Below are 15,422 nucleotides of genomic sequence, written 5' to 3'. Positions count from 1 at the left end.
CTTCGCGCCTGGCTTCCCAAAGCCCCGCCGGGCCAGGCTGGCTGGCACAGCAGACAGTCATGCAGCAGGGTCCCCAGCGACCCCCCATCCCTGAGAGAACACACGGAGTCCCCCGCCCGCCAGCTGCTCCGGGGGCGGCTCCAGGGTAGACTCAACAAGTTCCCGGGCCATGCAGCGCCGCCTGCAGCCCAGAAACCCGGAGGACGCGCTGTGGTGGAGCCCCGCGCGCAGGCGGCAGCCAGCGGCAGCTCCTTCCACCTCGTCCTCCTCTTCCTCCTCCTCCTCCAGCTCCGGCGGCGGCGGGAGGGGGCTCCTCCACTCCCTCCCTATCCCCCACCCCACGCACGCGGCCCGGCCCGGCCCCCCGCCGCCCCCGCCCCACCTCCGCCCCGCGGGGCCCGGGGCTCCGCCCGCCTCGGTGCCAGCCGGGCGCACAGGCGGCAGGCGCGCGGCTTGGGGCGCCCTCGCCTCTGGCCACCCGGCTCCGCGGAGTAGCTGGGACCTGGAGCAGCGGAAAGGACTTCCCTCCTGCTCCCTCCTCCGCCCCGCCCCCGCCTTCTGGCCCTGGCTCTGAGATCTCGCCGAAGACAATTGCAGTAAATGAGGACATCGGAGGAGCGCGAAGCCGGGTGGCTGTGGCTGGCTCCGCCGCGTCGCGAGCAAGCGAGCGCGCGGGCGTCCCCGGAGCTGGCCCAGCCGCTGCCTCCCGGCGCGCGTCGCTAAGCGGGGCCGGAGGGACGCGAGCGACGCGAGCTGCGGCGCGGGGGCCAGCAGGGCCGGGCCGGCGGCGGTGGAGGGGGCGGGCAGCAGGCGCGCAGCGGGCCAAGTCCCCGGAGCCGAGCCTTCCTCCGCGCGAGCGCGGCGAGTCTGGCCGCGGATGCCCTGCCCGGAGTGCTCCGTGCCGCGCCAGGCTTGCCAGGGTCCGTGGCGAGACATGCCCGAGCCAGGCGCTGCATCGACCTCGACTTATCTGTAAGCAGCGGAAGGTAAGCGGAGCCCCGCGTGTCCTCCTCCCGCGCTCCCACGCCACCGCGCCCGTCGTACTTGGCCGCGGGCAGAGCACCGCTCGGACGGGCGCCGACCCCGACTCGGGCGCACACACTCGGCCCCAAACCGGCTTGGCCGGAAACTCGGCGGCTCCCGGGGCCGGGACACCCCGGTGCAGCCGGGAGCGGACCCGGTGCGGTCGCAGGTGGGGGGTAAGGTTATGCAACTGCATCTGGCGCGACCGGGTCGCTGAGGGGCGTCTGGCAACTTTGGCGACGTCAGGGAGGAGCGGGGCTGCGCCTCTAAGATGTGGGTTCCAGACAGACGCCACAGCTTCGTGAGCGCCCGACAGCCCTAGCCAGGCAAAACTGGGGGATCTGGGGGCGGCCGTCTCCCCGGAAGGTTTCGAGGCTTTTAAGTATTTTCCAAACTAAAGCGCCCTGGAAAGTACAAGTACGGCTGATTAACTTCGGAGGGGGATGAGTTGGAACAGAGGGGCCCTGACGCCGGCCGTTGAGGAGGGGCGCGAGCAGCAGTGAAGGCAGATGCCCACGTGAAATGCCCGTCTCCTCCACTCGCTGGGGTTGGCAGCTTCCCGGGGCTGCGGGTTGGGGTCGGCGCCGCGGGGCTTCCCGGTGCCTGGCAGCCCGAGTCAGACCGGGACAGGCGTGGGAAACCAACCAACACTGCAGACCTAAGAGACTGCGAGCTGGCGGGCGAGGGCAGGAGGGAGGAGGGAGCCCGCGGGCAGCCCGGGGTCGGGGCAGCTCCTGGAGCCCAAAGTCAAGAGCGAGAGCCTGCATCTTGCTGGTTCATGCTCAGGGCTCCAGGCTGATGTCCTCACTGCTTGGATAAAGAGCCGCTCCCTGTGACCTCAGCATTCTACTACCCAAAAATATGCCACAGGGAGAGGGAGCCAGTGATAAAGAGATGCCAGGAGTGGGGGAGGAGAGGTGCCTCTGGAGTAAATAGGAGAGAAAATGGGTGCGTTTTGCTTATCTACAGCCCAGGGCTCCCGCCCGGACCCCTCTCCTGCTGTTGGTCTGTGCTGGGGAGCTGGAGGCGCTCTGGGCCCCTGCGCCAGAAGCAGCGGTGAAGCGGTTTACTTTGACCTTGTCTGCTTAGGCGCTGAAATTCTGCGGAAGCATCCCGAGGTGAAACTGCAAGAGCGGGAATGAACTTTGGGGGAGCCCTGCCTTGGCTGGGAAGCCAAGCGATCATTTCAGAAGACTACAGCTCAGGATAGCACAGGGTAGACGTCTGTGCACTTGAACGCTTCCCCCTCAACGAGGACTTGTTAGAGGGTTACCTTTCCATTCCTTATCTCAGTGGGGGGACTGTCAGGGTGACTGCGCTGGCTGGGTACTTGATTAAAAAATACCACTCACAAGACCCGGGCCATTCCCAGAGTAGTACATACATGAAAATGATATAACCCTTATTAAGCTTACGCTACAGCAAGTTACCGTCATTTCACTATGCAGAGGCGGAAAGTGCTGGTTTTTACTATTCCCCCACACTGTGCTATTTCTTACATTCATATCCTGTTGAATGTTACTTTTGAAAGTTCATATTTATCTTTGCAATTTTTTTGCAAGAATGATTAGCAAACATGCACAAGGAGCTCAAAGAAAAAATGGAAGTCCTGCCATCTGCATGCCTCACCAGATATTAATCATTTACTATCCATGTTTACTACTTACATTAGATGGCACTGCTCCTCACGATGGTTTTATTAGAGGCGCATTTGGTTAAGAAAAAAAAAAGTCTAGCACAGCTATCACTAATTGCATGATTTTGCATAAATTACGTTAGCCATGGAGAGTTTTGTTTTCTTCACTAAATTCATCATTTTGTTTAAAAGACTAAACAATTCAGTTTAATTTCTTTAGCTAAATGAAAGACTTTTCCTTAAAGACAAGATGTCCTTGAAAAGCTACATATGTCTTCAAACTTATTACAGTTGCCACGACTTTGTATTTTATCATTGTGATTAAGACTTTGAGCTTTCATGTAAGTCAGGCCCTTTATCCTATTAAGAAACAGAATTACTGGTTAAGAGATAGGCTAACAAGGCAAAAGCTGGGAAGCTCCATGTCTGCACAATGAGATTTCTGCAAGCTCTATGGGAGGCTGGGTACTCTATTACTCTGTTTACTTTGGGGGCTTCTCTGTTTTGCCACAGTTGTTTTCCCCTGTGGCAGGAAAGGGAATTTTTGTGTTTTGTTTCTCCCTCTGTAGGGAAAAATTTTAAAATAAATCAATAAATAAGAGAAAGACCTGTACGTGAAAGGCATTCATCTACAAGGAAGACTCCTACACACTGAAATAAGCAGTCCAAAAATCAAAATGATTCTCAGAAATAACAATGGATCGCAGCAGAGTGGCAGGACAGACCCGTTAATGTAGACATTTGTATTCTCTTGTTTGCACCCAGCCATGGCTATCTCATTTAGAGACAACTACTGAACTCTGGAATATGAGAAGCAGGTGACTTATGCTTCTCAGAGACTCATGATACAAAAATGATCACAGCTACCTCCCAAAGCAGCAGCTCTGTGGTCAGATATTTATGTAGGAGGGCAGTGACAGGTTCACCACGGATTTTAACGCTTGTGAAGGATGCTGTTCAACGCGTCCATAGCATCCAAGAAGCTCAGTTGGGAAGGCAGGCAAATTCTATATACTTGAGGCAAACCACCGTCATTCTGGGAGTGTGAGGTCATAAAAACTCCCCAGATAAAACCAGTGTCATCGTCATTTTCAACAGTCCTTCATAAATGTGAAGCACCACAACCCCTCCCCACCATGACTCCACTGGTTGGAGACCTACATTCCCCAACCAGAAATTAGCTGGCATGATTTATGAAGCAGATCCTTTTTTGTCTCCTCACATATTTGATTTTAATATTTCATAACATTATGGGGTGACTTCAATATTTTAAAGCAAAATTTAATATGATTGATACTACATGACGACACTTTCATTACCGTGAAATTCTCATACAAACATTGAGAGAAGTCTTTATTCGAATACTGGAGCTAACCTATGATATATATGTAGTGAAACTTCATGACTTTTAATCAGTTTATTTAAAATGTACATTGTTCTTATACATTAAGGACAGAATACAGACTTGCAGGAACCAAACTATAGGGACCCTGACAGGATTGCTGTAAACAAGTTGTTTGGACAATGTCTTGTGTTAAGCACTAAGCCGTGAAAGGATAGGTTTGAACCTTTGGACCATGTGCGATAATGTGTCTGTTTCAGATCCGGAAGGCACTAACTAAGATATCTCCAGGCAACCAAGGATCTTACCTCTCACATTGAGAAAAACCATAACTTCAGAGACATTTCCTGGCTCCAAATTCAAGTCCTTTCAGAGACCCCTCTACTGTAAGTCACAGGATATTCAGTGTGCATTTGAGTCATACGTGCTTTAGACATGATTCAAACCATAATGAATGGGTTGAGGGACTTTGAGGTGTACAAAGATGTTATCAGATGACAAATCACTACCTGAAGAAAAACAAAACATTCTAACCTGACAAATGTGTCTCTTTCTGCTGAGTATGTATTCCCAGCTCTAATTGGGACTGAGAGAAAATTAACTTGAATGTAGAACAGCAGATACTAGGGACAAGCAGGAATTATGATTCTAAATTACTCTATAAACCTTTTGGCTAACAACACATTTCAAAGGGATTTGGAAATAACTCTCCCCAAAGTCATTATTTGTGAATATTTATTTTATAGAGCACTGAACTGTTTATTCAAAGTATCGCACATCCATAGACATGTTCTCTTTACCACACTATCCTGCTGTTAGGAAGTTTGAGCAAAAAAAGAAAAGAAGAGAGTCTTACATCTCTGCACAGCATACATTCATATGAATTATACTATTCTATCCAATAGAATGGTAAAGAAACAAAAAAAACCCCACCATATCAAAATGCTTGTTGAAGTTTATATTCTACTTAATATGGAAAATTCCAGTTCAGCCCTTAATAATCTAGCTTTGGCCATGAAATGAAATGCAGTAAACTACAACATATGAGAGACATGGGAAGGAGGCTACGGAATGCTGAAAATACTACAGGCAGCCTTGCAAATAAAAGTTGCTCTCACTCCATCTCAGCAGAGATGATCACAGCTATATCCCAAAGCAGGGGTTCCACGGACAGGCACATCCCAGAGAGAAAGAGGAAAAAGCACAGGCTGATGGCATGAGGGCCTTTTTACAGCTGTTCAGTTGAGGAAGCAGCATGGGGCTATATCATATTCACTGCCAACCTTAATGAAATTGAGCAGTCTTTGTGTTTCTAGGTCATTCCACTGGTGATGTGACATCCCCCACCCTTGTTCTTCTCTAGGAAGATCTTGTATTTGTCAATGGTCCTTCTTCATGTTTTTAAAAATCTTTTCTATGTGTACTTAGTGGTTACATTTTAGATACCTCTTACTACCTGCATTTTGTACAGTGAAATCTGCTTATTTTTGTAGTAAGTGATTTTAGCATCCTTAAAAATGCAGCAAAAATATAAAACCTGGGATTTTTAAATGGGGCAAGCATAGGGAAGGTAGATGGATATGCAGATGGCTTTGTTCAGAGAGGACTTCTGATTTGTGGATATGTACTGAGCTGTTGCAGCAGTGGCCAAGGCAATGTGTAAGGTGTTACAAGACCAAGTGAGAGGACTCCAAGAAGCTCAAGTCCAGGAGGAGGGGAGGAGGTGGCAAGGAAGTGGCAGGAGCCTAAAGACTCCCAGGTAGAATCAGGATAGGAGATTACAGGCAGAGAGCGATGCCCCGGCTGACTTCGTGGGTGATGCTTGAGATTGCACTCCTGAGCCCAGCAGACATTAGTCCTGGAGCTTAAGCCAAGTGGCAGGGTGCTCAGGGCTACAGACTTATATGGGAAGAGTGAGAAGTGACATTCAGCAAAGGTTGAGGTGCTGGAATCAGAGAGTGGAGGCATAGTCTGGAGTCAGTTTGAGGAGGAACCAGCAGGGCAAGAGGGTCCTCTGTTGATGTTTGAAACAAGAACATATATTCTCAGAAGATTAAGGCGGTATAACTAGAGGCAAACCATTGGAGACCAATTGAGAAGGTGTCACAGGTGAGAATGTGCCAGTCTCAGTAGCACTGGGAAGTAAGTTAGTGGGCAGCTATGAGAAAAACCTTCTGGCAGACAAGTCTTTGTAATGTGGCAAGACAGAAAGAAGGGATTAAAGATGCTACCCAAGGCCAGCAAGGCGGTGGGGGATTTTAATGGAAACAGAAGTCTGGGAGCCAGCAGGAACGGGGGAAAAGATAGGATTTCTATTAAATATTTGAGTGTGAATTTTCAACTGGAAATATTATTTAAAAAATAAGTTTTTCATTATCTCTTACCTCCTAGAATGTCCACAAGAAATACTTTGAAATAGGAGGAAATTGGATGAAGCGATTCACAACGCAAATCCTTAAATGACTAAGCGTAGTACTATCTATAACAGGTGCTTAATAAATATTTAATGAGGCTACTAACACAAACCTAGCCAGTGATTTTGCTACCAACTCAGGGAATCCTGATTGGGAAAGAATTGTTTTCTTCCATTTCCACTTGTAACTTTTTGTGTAGCAGGAATTAAAGGAAACACCGTGAGAAGGCAGTAAAGAGGAAGACGGCTTCCAGGGCTGAACAGTACTGATGTCTGGCCATGCAGTGTTTAGAAAAGAAAAAAGCACCAAAGGGTTGGGTTCTTTACCACGAAACTCAACCTCAGCAATTCCTTTGGTGAAAATTCAGTTGGGTAGAAGTTGAGTTTTTAGAGAAAGAACGTCTTTGAATTTGGTGACCTAGTATTAGGGTAAAAGAAGCAAATAAGGAGAATTGAGAAAATGTATCTCACTGCAGTCAGATAAATTAATGTTCTTATAACCCAAATGCTGACATTTTGGGTTAAAAAGAGTTTTCACCAGAGCTCACCAAAAAAACTGGAGAGTTCATCGGGCCAGCATGAGAGAAGGAGATGTCTGTCTCCCAGCCTTAACCTCACATCTCAATTTGACGTCGTGACTTCAACTCCATTGATCTCTGTGCCAGTCCCACCAATTTATCATTTTAAAAATCAATGACAGTGCTGCATAAAGATTATTTTTGTCTTTTTTCCTTGCGTAAATCACACTGCACAGCGTCCACTTAACCGTGCACTTGAGACTCCCATAGCTTAGATAATGTGCCATGTGCAAACGTACTGTGTGAAATCACAGGAATGCTGAAAATATGCTGTTCACTTTCAAACCGTATTTTTCATTTGACTTCTTGCCCAATGATAACTGCATTTCTCAATTACTTACCGTTTTAGTTTTAAAGGTAGTTGTTAGCTCAGTGGCTTCACTGAAGTCATTCACATCCTCATTTAATTTGTTTTGCACTTGCTATTTATATTTTAGTCTTGCTATATAATATTTATTCTGAATATATATCTACTTTATTTATTGTGTCTATCACATTTGTCCATGTGGCAAAAACACCCAGGGTGAGGCTGAATGACAGAAGTTAGCAGGTGGCTGGACACTGGAGCCTCAGACAGAGTGCCCAGGCTCACTGGCAGGGTTGGCCCCACACTGCACTGGGCAGGTCAGCTAATGAGTGAGTGGCAGAGCCCGGACCCCAACTCACTCCTAGTAATTATTTAAAATAATTCCACATGGAAGCATCAGTTCTAACTGTATCTGAGAGGCAGTGAGAGTGACCACTGGCAAATGCAGCTTTAAAGTATAAGTCTAAGACAACCGTACAGTTTTTAATCAGCCACTCAAGGTTGGAACCTTCTGGCAGTGATTCTCAAGCTTGTGTCTCGTAGGTCCTGCATCCAGTGTCATCCACATGCACAACACATCCCAAGGTGTGCTGTCTTTGTGTACATCCACTTCATCACCAGGGCTGTGTACTGAGCGCTTCCTAGGAGCCGACCACCTGAGCCCTGACCCAGCTCACAGTGGAGTGCAGCGTGGTGGTGCGATAACAGGCTCCAGGCCAGGCTGTCCTCCTTTGCCCTCCTGGCTCTGCCAGTAACTATCTGTGTGACCTTTGGCATGTGACTCCACTACCTGTGCCTCTGTTTCCCCATCTTTATTACAAATAGTAATTTCTCCTTCAGAGGGTGTTTGGAGAATGAAAGGTTCAGACATACACAAAGCACAGAATGGTACCTAGCTTGTGCTGAGTGTTATACACAAGTGTTACCTTTTCTGATCTTTGCTCTCCCAGGTTAGATCACTTGCCCAGAGTTCTGGGCTATTAAGTGGAGGGGAAGGGCCAGAACTCAAAACCAAGCAGGTGGTCTCAAAGCCCCAGTTCGTAAGGACTACGGCCAGAAATTAACCATGTTAGCAAACCATGGTAGCATGGGAAGACCTTGAGCACCCCTCTCTAATGGAGAAAATCCAGAGTTATTCACTGTGCAAAGACTGTCAGTGTACGAATGACCGGTCTCAAACCCCAGATCCATGGTTGAAAAGAGCTGCCCCAAGCCATGGAATTTCTAGAAGGGAACAGAATTCTAAATGTTTTGCGTCTCCAACCAGAAATATATATATATATATATTTATATATATATTCATTTTTTATATATATTTATATATATTTATATATATATATATATATAAAGTGTGAATATGCCCTATTCCTACTATGGGTCTGCTCAGTGACAATTTACTTGGAATTTGCCATCCCATAATTAATGGACGTTGTGAAAGACCTGGATTTTCATCCATGACAATAACTGGCCACTAGCTCTCTCCTCTGTGGAACATGAATCCACCCCATCTGTTGGTGCACAGCACAGCCCAGCCAGGCCAGGGCACAGACACTCTGTGGGCCTGTGTGGGATCTGCTGGTGATCATCCCAACACCTGGCTGATGTCTAGGTTCATTCTAGAAAAAAATGGAAGGGGCTCAACCTCCCTGCTCCCTCGTGACATTCACTCATTCATTAAGCCCTTCGTTCAGTCAATATTTCTGGGTACTTTTTGTATGCCACAAACTTCTCTAAGCTTTGGAGATACAGCAGGAAATAGAAGACAACAAAGGGTGAAAAAGATAAACGAAGAAGGCCATTGGTTCTTTATCGTATGTGCATTATTAAAATTATATTAGGTATTTAAAACAAAAAGTGGTACCCAGTCTCCATCCTCCAGAAGTTCTGATTTACCTGGACTGGGGTAGAGACCAATATGCTTTTGCTTGCTTGCTTGCTTGCTTGCTTGCTTGCTTTTCTCTCTCTCTCTTTTCTTTCTTTCTCTCTTTCTCTCTCTCTTTCTCTTTCTTCTCCTTGTTTTTTAATGGATTAACTTCCTGGCCTCCAGGTGTGGCCTTCGAGGGAGCGAGGCTGAGGGAATAGAGCCCTTAAGGAAAAATGCTTGTTTACCTCCTTCCTGTAGGAGGACAGCCACCCCCTGGATTTTCTTCTACGTGGCAGGATATGCTCTCTTTAAAAACCCACGCACAAAAACAAAAACCAAAACAACTTTTAAAAGACTCCATTTCATCCACACCTATGCTCTCCTCCAAAGCTTCAAGAAGGCGAAAGCATACAGGGGTCATGTGAGGTTTTGGAAAGATTTATGTTTTCCTTTTTCAAGATCTTTTTAGCATGCTCAAGTCCACAGAGAATCATTTCACAGATCATCAGTACTGCTTACTCACTACAATGCTAACTTCTATTCATGAACTACACAGGCTTTTGCTACTGTTCTCTTTCTCTTTTCCACAAGCCTTGTAAAGTAGCAGGGCATCTGTTCCAAGGAGGTGCTGGAGAGATAAAAAGATAGAGGCAAACGCAGGAATATTTGCTGAAAATGGGACTCTTCATTGAGTTTAACACCTAATGTGTTATGTGTTGGGTGCTTCATAGAACAGGAAACTGTATGATGTCCTGCTTCGGGTGCCTGCCCGAGCCTGGGCTCTTGTTTTGCCCCGGGGTGAATTGTCACGTTCCCTTCTGGACAGGAGATGGGGTTGCTGCAACTGGCCCTTTAAGAGCAACCAAAATGCTGGGAGTCATGGCTGAAGGCTATCAAAACTCTATGTGCCTGATTCAAGGAACAGCCCACAGATGTCCCACAGCTGACCTGGACTTATGTTCCAGCACACATCCCCTTCCCCTCCTGTATCTGTGTGTGCATGTGTCTGTTTGTCTGTGCATTTCTCTCGACTCACTGTTCCCCTAACAACCTCTCTCTCTTTATACATCCCCATTGCCCTTCTCCTTCCTCTCCACGTTCATCTCAATGGACAACAGCAGTGTGGCATGAGATTCCTAAGTACTGTGCTTCCTTATTTAGTATAATTTTATATTCATTGTTCTCAGTCCAAAGAACAGGAAAATGAAAGCTATTTCATTCATATGTTTATGCCCCTCTGATACGGTTTGGCTCTCTGTCCCCACCCAAATCTCACCTCCAATTGTAATCTCCATAATCCCCATGTGTCAAGGGTGGAACTGGGTGGAGGTAACTGGATCAGGGGGGTGGTTTCTCCCATGCTGTTATCATGATTGTGAGTGAAATCGCAGGAGATCTGATGGTTGTCTATCGGATGTGTTAAGGAGAGCCTCCCAAGTAGCTGGGATTACAGGCACGCATGTCTAGTGTCTGGCATTTCCCCTGCTTGTGCTCATTCAGTCCTGCCGCCTTGTGAAGAAGGTGCCTGCTTCTCCTTTGCCTTCCGCCATGATTTTAAGTTACTTGAGGCCTCCCCAGCAATGCAGAACGGAGAGTCCGTTAAACACCTGTCCTTTATAAATAACCCAGTCTCAGGCATTTCTTCATAGCAGTGTGAGAACGGACTAATACACCCTTGGAAGTCACTAGACCCCTGGGTATGCCCCAGACCCTCTATTGTTTTTTTCCCTCTGAAAGCCAGTGATTCATCCTCTAGAGCAGATTAGACAACTGAGTTTAGGAAAGGTGCCATGCTCTAAAACGTTGTTATTCCAAGCTATTGAGATTTCTTAATTAAACTCAATTTATTTTGCCACTACCATATCTTGGGAGTACCCAAGAAGAAAGTTGAGTAATATAAGAACAAACCTTCTGATAATTCCTAGCAAGTCACATTTTCTACAACAGTATGGGGCTCCAATATACTGCATGGTTAAATATAGAACCTGTACCATTTCTGTGCCATCTACTCATTTTTGTGAGTGTGTGTGCCATCTCCTTCTCTCCCGTCAGCACCGGAAACATTTGTACAACAACCACTCAAGGTAGTTATGCCAAAGTTCAGAAGATAAAAATCTCTGGATATGGTTTTACCTCAACGAACAAAACTATCCCTTCTCCTTTCCACTTCTCTAATTCCTACTCATGTTTCATTATACAGCCAGGTTCTACCTAATGTGAGGATCCAGATAATGTAAAAAGACTCCTTGGAAGCCACTAATATTGTACACTCATCCTAAGTCTTCTTGCCGTATCTCAGCTAAGGTCCCAGCTCTAAGGATACTGTGATGTATAGTGTTAAGATTCTCTTGCTGGAGTGCAGTGGTGCGATCTCGGCTCACTGCAACCTCCCACTCCCTGGTTCAAGCGATTCTCCTGCCTCAGCCTCCCAAGTAGCTGGGATTACGGGCACGCATCACCACGCCCAGCTAATTTTTGTATTTTTAGTAGAGACGGGATTCACCATGTTGGCCAGGATGGTCTTGATCTCCTGACCTTGTGATCCGCCCACCTCAGCCTCCCAAAGTGCTGGGATTACAGGCATGAGCCACCGCGCCCGGCCAGTGTTAAGATTCTTAAACCAGTAAGTAAAGAAGGATAACTGAGCATAGGAGGAAGACGGTGCTTAGAGGGACCTACTCCACAGAACACTTATATTTGTGTTAAGGAGAGAAAACCGACACATAGCAAAGCAAAGTAAGCATCCTTCAGGCCTGCTCTTGCACATCTCCCAGGTAGAGCCTACCCTGACTCCCCAGGGAGCACTCTCAGTACTTCCCTCCTCTTACATGGTCCTGTGCACAGTGGACTGGTGTCAGCCATCAACGTGTCTCTCCCCTGCTGGACTAGACACTGCCAAAGAGTATGCCTTGTTTTTTCCTGTGTGCCCAGCATCCAGTATGGTGCCTAGGTCACCCCAAGCATGCACTGTTCAGTGAGTAAATGAAGGTGACAGGTAAGGACTGGAGAAGGCATAGAAGATAAGACTAGATCTAGACCACCAAACACAGACTATCCATGAGGAAGGAGGACCAGGGCGCGGTCCTGGAAAATGAACCAGTAGAAGTGAAGACACAAAGTAGAGACTGACCATGGTGTGTTCAGGAGACAGTGCAGGAAATGGCTTAATGGAAGTCAGCAGATGGAGCATTTCTGAGTAGCCAGGAGAAATCTAGAAAGATGAGCAGGTAGGAAAAAGTATAGATGATCTTATAATAAGAGCCTCTTTGGAAGTGCTACCAACTGGGATGTATCCAGGTATATGCAGAGAGAAGCGACGTGTGCACTTGAAGCCAAGACTAGCAGGACCTGCAGGATGGGGGACGGGGGTGGGGCATGGGGGATGGAGAGCTGAGGGCAGGAGAGTTATGAAGGCCAAGATCAGGGTGGGAACAGTGTGGAACTAAAGGGAAGAAATCAGTAGGAGAAGCAACAGGAAGGAAAAACAAAAATGAATAGGGCATGGTGATGACTGATTTGGGGGATTAGACTGGGGAATGAATTGAGCAAGCCATTGGCAGCACTTGGTGGAAGCCTTCAGCATAAAAATACTGAAAGAATCTACTAAGTTGGAGATGGGTCTCCTGCCTTTAACATGGGGTGTCTTTTGCTCCAAGCTCAGCTGGGGTAAGCACAGTAGCTGTGTTGCTGGGTTGAGTCCAGGCCACCCTTGGGTCTCAGGCATTACATCATGTCAGACTGCTTCCCAAGAAAGACCACTGAGTCCTCCTCCTCCAGATTACCAGAGACACTGCCAAGTTTTTCATGCACAAAGAGATAAACCTTTGAAGACATTAGATGAAACTTTGTGAGGGAAGGATATGGTTTCATGTTTTTAAAAGTAGCTACTTATTATCATGCACAGAGAAGACAGGTTCACAACAGCTGCTGGTCAAGGAAAAAATTAAACAACCAACTAACCTGGCAGAGTAATACCAGGATTGATAAGAGGTAGATTTTATTTTTAAGGAATAAAATATACAGTTTAAAGTATACAATATATAGACCTTTTGTTTATTTTCTCTTCACCACTCCCCCAACAAAAATGACATTTTGTGTTATGAATGCTAAAACTTCGCTCTGTGCACACTTGCAATGAATAGCTCACTCAAACCAAGACAGTCTTTTCAGACTAGGCCATGGACTGCAAACTGTATGAGGGCCGAGAAGATTACAAGCACTAACTCTTTCTGCAGACTTCGGTTAGGATTGTGTACATGGACCCCAAGGGCAGGTTATTTTCTCTACATTTGGCTATCAGCTTAGGAATAGAAGCTCATTACAAGAAATGCTCAAGTCTCCTTTTCTTCCTGGCACAGCTACCTCTGCAGTGAACCGAAGACCATGCAAAGTTTAGGATTTGGCCAAACCAAGGAAACATCGTGGTATTTTCATACTACGATGAAAATACAAGAGGGATCCATTCTGATGGTCGAGCTGATGGGCATTCCCATGGCCTTGCCAGAAAGACAGACTGCATCTTCAACTCTAAATGACTTCCGTTGTAGTGACCATTACCTCCAAGCAGATATCCTGCCCTGAGTGTTCCAATAGGGTATCCTCAAATAAGACTGGGAAGTGGCAGGGAAAACAGACTCCTTTCATATAAGTCATTTTTAGGGGGGAAAAAATCAATGTCCTAGTTTTAGTTTCAGATAAATCATGAGTCAAAACATGCTGTTTAGTTTAAAAAAAAAAAAGATTCAGCATAATCAGGAAGGCAAAGCACTCCCCAAGTACATTCTAGTATGTATCTTTGTGTTTTCATGTGAGCGAGATTCCCATTAAGTCCAAAAAAGGGAGACCACCTCTTCTGTGTCCTGCCAACTCCCGCCTCTGATGGGGCCCAAACTACCAGCTGATTGTTGCTTCATCACCAGGAAGCCTCCAGGGTCAGTGGGACACTTGCTATCGTAACTAAAGGTACTCACGAGCTGTGTTCAAAGCACAGCCCTCCTGTCTCACACTCTGTCACTGTCATGATGATGGGAAACAGGGAGGCAGGGAAATTAGTTCCTTTTACCAATCTCACAGGTGATTTTGGTGAGTTGTTGGAACCAACTGTACTGAACTCCTTTTGGCCATTATTAGCTGGCATAGCTAACTGCTGCAAATAAAATTTTTTTTACATTGACATAATGTCTCATTTCAAGGAGGCATATTTTCCAGTTGATTTTCACCAACATCATAAAATTTTGGTAATTCATCTCTATGAATGTAGATTCCATTTAGACAGGATGAGCAAAGGTTAACATCAACATAAGCTGAAAATCAAAGAACTGGGTAGTGAAACATAAATTAAAAGTCTGGACCATTTAAGAGGACCATTCCCTGGTTCTTTTAAAACATGAGCACCAAACCCCAAGCATGCATGCTTTCCCTCCTTTGTTCTCACTCCCTGAAGTAGGCCAGTGTGAGCCTTTGTGGTATACATTATGTGGCTAAAGCAACTGACCATAGGTTTTTTTTGTTCGTTAAGAGTGTTTTCTAAAATCGCAGATATGCATGAGTGGGGGCTGCACCTAAGATAGGTTTTCTTCTGCCTCGATGCCTACATTTAACCTCTGTGAGTGCCCCTTTTCCCTGCTTTGGACTAGGTGGTCATCAGTTCTTAATGACAGAGGTTTCACTGCAATATTCTACACATCGAGGGAACGGGGCATGCCATCTCCGTGTTTCCTCCAAGGAGCCATAGTTCTGCAAGAAAACAGCTCCTCACGCATTGCTCAGTCACACAAGGGTGTCTGAATTCATCTAGTCACCCCTTTTTGGTCCTCATCAGTGACCTCTGCAGAAAACAACAAATATAGGGAAAAAATAACATTTCACTATATAAAGAAAATTAAACCGGACAATGAATCTAAGACACAGTCCACCATCTATGGCAGCTGGCTTTGCCCCAAGGAAAAGAGGACTTCCAGTTCTGAAGACTCAATTGGCACCTATGAAACAGGTCTCTAAGTTAACTATTTCACAATGTGAGTGACTTCATTTAGTGAGTGAGGTTCTATTTTACCTCCCCTTCCGGTGGAAGCCGGTGGTGAAGAATGGGATGTTCATTTTCACCATTCTCCCATTCTGAGTAGCCTCATGTTCAGGCACCCCCTTGGCATATGGAAGAAAATGCTGACCCAGTTCATCTTGAATCCCCGCCAGCATCTTTGACTCCAAGGTGTCTGAACAGTGAGAAAGCCACTAGGAAAACCCATAATTTCATACA

General features: G+C 46.4%; 2 protein-coding genes across 4 annotated transcripts in view; one reads left to right on the top strand and one right to left on the bottom strand.

The window, feature by feature from the left end:
- The window catches only part of DOCK1 (dedicator of cytokinesis 1), a 565,813-nt gene that overhangs the window by 264,391 nt on the left and 286,000 nt on the right, over window positions 1–15,422 (bottom strand). The gene's annotated exons all lie outside the window — the stretch shown is intronic.
- INSYN2A (inhibitory synaptic factor 2A) overlaps window positions 441–15,422 on the top strand; it is a 67,153-nt gene continuing 52,171 nt past the window's right edge. For both annotated transcript variants that reach the window (XM_055353894.2, XM_055353893.2), the window contains exon 1: window positions 441–986. The gene's annotated coding sequence lies outside the window, so the exon portion shown is untranslated. The remainder of the gene's footprint in view (window positions 987–15,422) is intronic.

The sequence above is a fragment of the Gorilla gorilla genome, chromosome 8 (assembly GCF_029281585.2).
Source record: "Gorilla gorilla gorilla isolate KB3781 chromosome 8, NHGRI_mGorGor1-v2.1_pri, whole genome shotgun sequence".
Lineage (NCBI taxonomy): Eukaryota > Metazoa > Chordata > Mammalia > Primates > Hominidae > Gorilla > Gorilla gorilla.
Note: the sequence above shows the minus strand (reverse complement) of the source record. Positions and strands in the feature narration are given on the sequence as shown.